The sequence below is a fragment of the Primulina tabacum genome, chromosome 2 (genome assembly GCF_025594145.1).
Source record: "Primulina tabacum isolate GXHZ01 chromosome 2, ASM2559414v2, whole genome shotgun sequence".
Classification (NCBI taxonomy): Eukaryota; Viridiplantae; Streptophyta; class Magnoliopsida; order Lamiales; family Gesneriaceae; genus Primulina; species Primulina tabacum.
In genome coordinates, this window is record NC_134551.1 from 32,024,535 (window position 1) to 32,034,080 (window position 9,546).

The window sequence follows — 9,546 nt, forward strand, 5'->3', positions numbered from 1 at the left end:
AATTTAATAACATTACTTACTTCATTGTCGGGTATGCAGCGTCGAAAAATTTGGTCAGGACAATACTTAAATAAGTAAAAATCATCCCAATAAAATTTTTTAATTTCTATCAAGAATTTATTCTTATCCTGTGAATTCCAATGAGAAGACATTTTATTTGTCACAAGAAAATTTACAATGTTAGCAAACCAGGGCATAATAGTAGCATAAAACAACTGATCATCTGGAAAATTTTCATTTATTGGTATTTCATTATGAGATGATTCAGTCATTATTCTAGATAAATGATTGGCTACAACATTTTCTTTTCCTTTTTTATCTTTAATTATAATATCAAATTCTTGTAACAATAAAATCCACCGTATTAATCTTGGCTTAGCATCTTGTTTATTTGATAAATATTTTATGGTAGAATGACCGATGTAAACAATAGTAGTAGAACCAATTAAATAAGATCAAAACTTATCTAATACAAATACTACTGAAATTAATTCTTTTTCAGTAGTTGAATAATTTATTTGGGCACTATTTAAGGTTCTACTAGAATAAAAGATTGCATAAGGTTTTCCTTCTTTTCTTTGTCCTAACACAGCTCCTATAGCATAATCACTTGCATCACACATTAATTCAAATTGTAAAGAACAATCTGGAGGTTGTAAAATAAGTGATGTAACTAAAAGATTAATAATTTTTTTAAAAGCATTTTCACATTTCTGAGTCCATTCAAATTGTGTATCTTTTGTTAAAAGATTTGAAATTGGTTTAGCTATTATGCTGAAATTTTTTATAAACCTTCTATAAAATCCTGCATGACCCAAGAATGATCGAACTTCTTTGACCGTTTTTGGTGGTGTTAAATTAGCAATAACATTAACTTTGGCTTTATCAAGTTCAATTCCTTTTTCAGATATCACATGTCCTAAAACAATCCCAGATTTAACCATATAATGACATTTTTCCCAATTTAAAACAAGATTTTTTTCTTCACATCTTTTTAATACTTCTTCTAGATTTTTAAGACAATTTTCAAATGAGTTTCCAAAAACAGTTATATCATCCATAAAAACTTCTACATATTCTTCAATCATATCACTGAAAATACTTAACATGCATCTTTGAAAAGTAGCCGGAGCATTACATAAACCAAATGGCATTCTTTTAAATGCAAAAGTTCCGAAAGGACAAGTAAAAGTAGTTTTTTCTTGATCTTCTAATGATATAGGTATTTGATAATACCCTGAATACCCATCAAGAAAACAGTAATAAGAATTTCCTGCTACTTTTTCTAGAATTTGATCTAAAAATGGTAGTGGGAAATGATCTTTTCTAGTTGCATCATTTAATTTTCTATAATCAATACACATACGCCAACTAGATGGAATCCTAGCTTGTAATAACTCTCCCTTTTTAATTTTTTATAACAGTGATGCCTGACTTTTTAGGTACTACTTGTGTTGGACTTACCCATTTACTATTTGAAATTGGATAGATAATTCCATTGTCTAATAGTCTTAATACTTCATTCTTAACAACTTCCTTCATATGTGGATTTAACCTTCTTTGTGGTTGTTGATATGTTTTAGCATTTTCTTACAAGTGAATTTTATGTGTACAAATTAAAGGATTCATACCTTTTATATCTTTCAAAGTCCATCCAATTGCATTTTTATATTTTTTAAATAATTTAATCAAACCTTTTTCTTGATTTAGCAAAAGAGTGGAAGAAATTACAATAGGAAATGTTTTATTTTCACCAAGAAATACATATTTCAATTCTAATGGTAAAAATTTTAATTCAAGTTTTGTATTATCATCTTCTTTAAAATTATTTTTAGACTCAAAACTTTCTATTGAAAAAACTTCAGATTGTTGATTTAAGTTTTCTTGTTGTATATTTTCTTCCACAATTGTTTCAATTTCATTATCATATTCATTTTCATTAATACTTGGTTGTTTACATAAATTGAACACATTAAGTTCTAGAGTCATATTTCCAAAAGACAATATCATTATTCCATTTCGACAATTAATTAAAGCATTTGAAGTTGCTAGAAATGGTCGTCCCAATATTACTGGAATTTCATTACGTACTTCTATTGGTTGTGTATCCAAAACAATAAAATCTACAGGATATATGAATTTATCAACTTGAACCAACACATCTTCTACAATACCTCTAGGTATTTTGATTGACCTATCCGCCAGTAAGAGAGTAACAGAAGTGGGTTTTAATTCTTCTAAATTAAGTTTTTCATAAACTGAATAAGGAAGTAAATTCACACTTGCTCTCAAATCCAACAAAGCTTTTTTAATTTTATTTTCTCCAATAATACATGAAATTGTTGGACAACCAGGATCTTTATATTTTAAATTAGAACTATTTAGAAGAATATAACTTACTTGTTCAGCCAAGAATGCTTTTTTCTTCACGTGCAATTTTCTCTTTACAGCACATAAGTCTTTTAAAAATTTTGCATAAGAAGGTACTTGTTTGATAGCATCTAATAATGGAATATTTATCTTCACTTGTTTAAAAACTTCATAGATGATATCAGAATCACTTTTTTTGTTTTTATGATTTGTTAATGCATGAGAAAATGGTGGAGGTTTATTTGACTTATTTACTATTTCAGATGATTTATCATCCACCATATTATTCTTAAAATTTAAGGTATCACCATTCTCAAAAGTATCAGGATTATCATCCTTAATCTTTGATTTTAAATGATCCTTGTTTTCATTACTATATGGATCATTAACTATTTTACCACTTCTAAGGGTAATAACAGATTTTATTTGATCAATTTTTTCATTTTTTAATTCTTGATTTTTATTTTTACGATTAGGTTGAGGTTGAGATGGAAATTTTTCTTTTTCATGAATATTAAGTGCAGATGCAAATTTTGCAAGAGTTTCTTTCAAATCACTCATAGATTGACTGTTTTGAATATTGATAGACTCTTGCTTTTGGATAAATGCATGAATTACATCTTCAAAGTTTTTTCTTGGAGGTGTAACATAAGGAATATAACCTTGATGATTTTGGTTATTTTGAAAATATTGTTGTGACGGTTGTGCATTATTATCATTCCTCCAACTAAAATTAGGATGATTTTTCCATCCAGGATTATATGATGGTGAAAAAGGATCTAGTATTGGTATTTTATAATTGTTAACATAATTTGCTTGTTCATGGAGACATTCTTTAAATGAAGGTAATGTTGGACAATCTTTTGTAGCATGATCATGTGTATCACAAATATGACAAACAATTTTTTGAATACTTTTTAATTGACCACTCTTTTTCATTTCTAATGACTCAATTTTTCCTGCTAAAGATGCAAGTTTAGCTTGAATATCTATATCATCTTTAAGATTATAGATACCATCCCCATTTGTTGAATTATTGTTTTTAGTTGTTGGTGGTTCTATTGTGACTATATTATCCCAATTTTGAGCATTTTCTGCTAGTGAATCCAAATATTACATAGCTTCATTTGGGTTTTTATCTTCAAAAGTTCCATTACACATGAATTCTATCATTTGCCTATCTTTAGGTATTAGACCTTCATAAAAGTGAGAAACTATTCTCCATGTTTCAAAACCATGATGTGGGCATGTATTAAGTAATTCTTTATATCTATCCCAACATTGATAAAACGTTTCTCCTTGTTTTTGAGAAAAAGTTGTAATTTGTCTTTTAAAAGAGTTTGTTCTATGGGAAGGGAAAAACTTTTTGAGAAATTGTTGTTGCATTTCTTCCCATGATCTTATTGAACTTGATCTTAAATTTTGTAGCCATGTTTTAGCTTTATCTTTTAAAGAAAAAGGGAAAAGCTTTAATCGAACTATATCCATGCTACAATTTTGATCATTATAAGTGTTACAAACTTCCTCAAATTCTCTTAGATGCAAATATGGATTTTCAGAATCTAAGCCATGAAAATTTGGTAAAAGTTGAATAATTTGAGGTTTGAAGTTGAAATTAGATGCATTAGGAGGAAAAACTAAACAAGATGGGGTACTAGTTCTAATAGGGTTCATATGGTGCCTAAGTATTCTTAATTGATCATGTTCTTGATTATTATTATTATTATTATTATTATTATTATTATTATTATTACTATTATTATTATCTTGATTATTTGAATTATCATCCATGTTTAAATTATTTTCAGATACTCGAATAAGTCTACCACTTTTTTTCGACTCCAAATACTCATACAAAAAAAACAACACAATACTTATAAATAAAACATAATTAACAAATATAAACTTAATTTATACATCCCTGGCAACGGCGCCAAAAACTTGCTACTACTTAAATAATAATTCACCCAAGTGTAGGTTGTCTGCAAGTAATATATTTCGTAAGTACGAGATCGATCCTCAGAGAGGTTATTTTGAGTTTAAATTTATTAATTTATAGATTACCAAATGCAATAATGAAGTTTACAAATTATAAATTTTGTCAAGGCTTGAGGATTTATTCTTGGTTTATGTACTATTGTTTAACTAAAAGTAAAACAAAAGAAACCACAATAAATAATGGTTCCAAGAAAATTAAACACACACATAATATAATATAGTTCCCACTATAGAAAATACCGAATTAACCGATATTTTATATATGGTACCTATGATTATAATTATAACTATATAAATAAATAATTGCATAAAGTAAATGTTAAATTAAATCATTATATTTCATTTAGAACAACCGGCAGAGCCACGCTATTGCCTAAATGAAATATATTGATTTAATAAGTTAGTTGCGGTAAAGTAAAAGATAATTGCATAAAGTAAATGTTAGTTGCAGAAAAGTAAAAGCTAGTTGCGAGAAAGTAAAAGTTAGATGCGAAAAATAAAAGTTAGTTGCGATAAAGTAAATATTAGATTGTTAGATGTTAGTATTAAATCATAATATTTCATTTAGAACAACCGGCAGAGCCACGCTATCGTCTAAATGAAATATTATGATATTATTATATATATATATATATCTATATATATATAATAATAAGTGATGAAATATTTATTGTATCAAAATTAAACAACAAATCAAGATAACCACTTTAATGGTATCAAGCATTTGTTGTAAATTGATAACAACAAATAATTCATTTTTATACCTGCAATAAAAATAAGTTAGCTAAATGAAAAGAAATAAAGAAAGAATATACAAAATATAAACAATCTTACTTCACCAAGAATACATCCTCTTCACCTTGACATAATTGATTTAGCTTGCCATAAGCTTACTTTTGATCAACACTAAAATATCACTCATAGTTGAGAACATGAAAGAAAATATATTGGAACTTAGAACTTTGATACACACTCACACTATATTTTACAATGAGATAGAAAGATTCTCAAGCTAGCACAAGGCCTCTATTTATAGGCCAAATGAGAGAAAGGTTCAAAATTTTTATTAATGCCGTGTAGTTGCAATAGTATTCTTTGTCTGCTCCAAGTTCAATTCCATGTCCCTTCTTTTAATGCTTTGTTCCACGACTTTAATCACCGAATTTGACTCTGTTCAAAACAGCAAACATGTGGGGAATTGTCTGTAGATGAATTTGGTCACTTGGTTCACCTCATTTGGTTAAATATTGAAATAGTTATGATTTTTTTACTATATGCTGGTCATAGTAAAAGTAAATTTGTCCTCCTTTTGATATTTGCACAATTTGATCATCTTAATGAACTTTTTAGGCAATCATGTCTTCTGCAAAGTTGTAGATAATTTCTCAAGGATTCCAAACTTTTTTGAGTCACCTCTATTTGAATTTTTTAGCTTGAGTTATCATTATTTTACCAACACGTAGAAAACCTGAAAATAAAATATATATAGTAAGACAATTAAATATAAACAAACAATACTAAAATAACATAATTTTATAATTTTAATGAAACTTAAATTTTAAAATACAGGTTTTAACATATAATAAATTATTAATTTTAAGTTTCATCAAGAAGCTAAGGTCCGATTAGGAGGAGAAGTTCCACAATCATTGCTCATTCGGTATTTGCCTGGATTAGGAAAAATCACTTATGCGAAAAAACGAAGGGCCAAAAGTTTAGGGTTTTGTCATATGTGTGCAAGATGGACTTGTGACAAACGATGCAGATCTTTGGGATGTGTTTCCAATAACAGAGAAGATAAAATTGGTTTCATTAAGAATGAGCTGAGTAAGGAGTCTTTAGATAACATCTTATTGACTCTTGAGACGCATTCTAGTGGACATGTGCATATTGAACTTCTCCGTTTATGGAAACAATTCCAAGATGAGCGTCATAGTCTTGGGAATCCGACTAAAAAAGACCGTGTTTGCCAATTTATAAGAAAATTGGATGGGAAGCGTATCCTCGACTCATAGAATGCGTTGAAGCCGTTTCTGGACGTAAAACCAGAGGAAAATTTTGAGCCACAATCACACTACTGTTTATATGCATGTGTGTCATTATTGTTTTTACTATTTATTCTGTTTACAGCTTTGACCCATAGTTTTGTCATGATAACATATTACCCCTATAAAATCTCTCGTCTTTCTCTCTATTTTCTCAGACAAAAAAAAGTAAAAACATGGTTGGATCCTCTGCACAAACATTGAAAAATATTTGAGTATTTTGTGGGTCGAGTCCTGGAAAAAATGAAGTGTTTGTAGAAGCAGCGAATAATCTTGGAAAGATATTGGCTGAGAGAAAAATTCACTTGGTATATGGGGGAGGTAATATTGGATTAATGGGATCTGTTTCAACATCTGCTCATCTTGGAGGTAGTCAGGTTTTGGGTATTATTCCTACAGCTTTAGGTGAAGGAAATATTACAGGTGTTACGATTGGGGAGGAATTAAAAGTTTCTTCTATGTATGAAAGAATCACTCAAATGATTGAAAATTCTGATGCTTTTATCGCACTATCAGGTGGTTTTGGTACATTAGAAGAAATTTTTCACACTGTTTATTGGGCACAACTTAATATCCATAATAAACCTGTGGGCTTGTTGAATATCAATAATTATTATGACAGTTTGTTGACATTTCTTGATAAAGCTGTGGAACAGAATTTCATTTCAGAAAATTCACGACAGATGCTCATCTGTGCTTCGACTGCCGACCAATTAATTGATGATTTGGAAGCTTTTGTTCATAAGTCTGATCCGATGATAACAAAGATCAATTGGTCGCAATCAAGCAGTAAGAAAAGGAAGTTGGATCATTGATTCAAAAGTCGTGGATTGGTTTGCGTTTGTTTCAGTTTGTTATCTTCAATAAAATTCCAAGTGACATCTCTTTCATTATGTACTCTTTATTAATAGTTATTTTGACATTAGGGACAATGTCATATTCTGATTAGGGGGAGAACAAACTTATAAAAAAAAAAATTTAAAAAAATAAAAAATATATATAAATCATGTTTATTGTTTGTATCTTAGTAATTTTTGCAAAAATGTCATACATTACATGTTTGAAAGATTTAAATTAGAACATGCATTAATCTATTTAAGAATGTTTAAATTTTTATTTGGAAAAAAAAGTCAATTTTAATACTCTGATCAATATAAAAATATGATTTATGAAATCTTTTTGAGTGATTAATCATTGTGATAAAATCAGGTATTAAAGTATATGGCCCAAAATATACCTTATAAGAGTGCCTAAAATTTGAAACTCACACATATTTTGTGAGTGAGTGGAGAGGACTGAGAAAACAGCCTTCGAGCTTTATTGATAATGAGAGAGACTATCTATTGTTTAGATCTTGAGTTCTTATTTTGAAAAAAAAATTATATTTCCTGAAAAAAAAAGGATAAAAAATACAAAAAGAAAGATATTGAAAATCTATGTAATTTTTAAGTTATATGCTACGACCCATATATCTCTCATAAAAAAAAAAAAAGAAAGAGAGAAATTTATTGTACAAATTAAATAAATATGTGGTCAAGAAGCATAAACTTAGTCTGATTCCATGATGTTATGAAAAATATATATATATATATATATATATATATATATATATCAGGAAAAAATATATAATAAGAACAACTAGATTTTGAATCAATTGATTTTCTATCTTTTGATTAGTTTGGCTTGTTTGTCTGTCTGCTTTCTGTAAATCATTTTTCTGAGCATTTATCTGTATTCCAACTCCATGAGAGAAATCGTTGTCATAAATTGAAACATTTATTAACCTGTGAGGACATGGAGTTGAGACTCTTACTAGGAATTTCTGAAGGCCGTGTACATTTAACTACCTGAAATAAGCTGTGAATTGATCATCTCAAATTATTTCATAAATTATAATTATGATGATCTTGATATAACTTTGACAGTTTTCAAATTTAATTTAAACACTTAGATAGTTTTGATTACATTTCTATTTAAATTAATCAATATGTTTTGTATTGCTATTAACGCTTAAATTGCTAGGGACTAGCAATAAGCTGGTTGGGAGGTGTGATAAACATAAAAATTGTACATTAATTAAATGTTTTATAATATAAATATATAGTTTTTGTTTTATTAAATTTTTAAATATTATATGTTTTATAATAAATTGTATAAAATATAAGTTGTTGTGTAATTACAAGTTTTTACTATTTTTTACAGGTTCGATAAAACAAGAATAAACTTGGCGTTGCAAATGGGATTAAGATGATTCTTGGACCTGTAGAAAGTTGATGTTAATAACTACAATATTGGTGGCAAGAATGAGATAAAAATCCTCTCACAATTGAGATTAAATTAAGCAACAAATAAAGTTACCAAAGAAGTGACAGTTTTACCATGCTCTAGTATTTTGACCATATCTCTCAAATTACTTGGTCAAATGGTTTGAAAAAAATACTACAACTAGACAACTCAATTATCCACATGTTTCTTTTTATGTGAAGAAGCAAATTCGGAGAAGAAGATTTTCAAAAGTGATGTGTAATATAATATAATATCTTGGAACACCAATGAAGACTTATGTGTAAAAAAATAATATTTTATTTGTGGTTGTCTCCCTAAATTTGGCTATAAATAGGGGTGCATTATAATGTATTGAGATATCGCTCATTCTATGAACAAACATTTGAATTTATAATATTTCTCTCTATATTTTTCCTTTATTTCTTCATTTAAATATAATTAGCATGTTAATTTCATATTCAAAGTTTTACACTTTGAATAATGAATAATTAACTTCCTAAAGTTGAGATGAAAAGGTGAAACTCTTGGCATGATAATAAAGTTACTAAAAGATAAGAATCTATGTTTTATATTATTTAATCATTATTTATTGTTTATGTTATATTTATTTCTTTAAGCATTTTTATACCCTACTTATAAGTGGGGGTTTTGATTTATTGTTGTTATATGTTACACTAAATTCTTGGAACCATTTAAATGTTAATTTGGTATTACCAACCATTTAAAGTGGATGCCTTGATTTATTATATATGAATATATTATAATATTAAATTCTTGAAACAATTTAAATGTTTGTTTGGTTTTACCAACCATTTAAAGTGGGAACCCTTATTTACTATATATAAAT

At 27.8% G+C, this 9,546-nt stretch overlaps 1 non-coding gene across 1 annotated transcript; it reads left to right on the plus strand.

The window, feature by feature from the left end:
- Positions 1-3,601: 3,601 nt before the first annotated feature.
- LOC142538134 (small nucleolar RNA R71) lies at positions 3,602-3,712 on the plus strand. Its single transcript, XR_012818673.1, has one exon. It is a non-coding gene; the product is annotated as a small nucleolar RNA R71 (small nucleolar RNA).
- Positions 3,713-9,546: the final 5,834 nt, after the last annotated feature.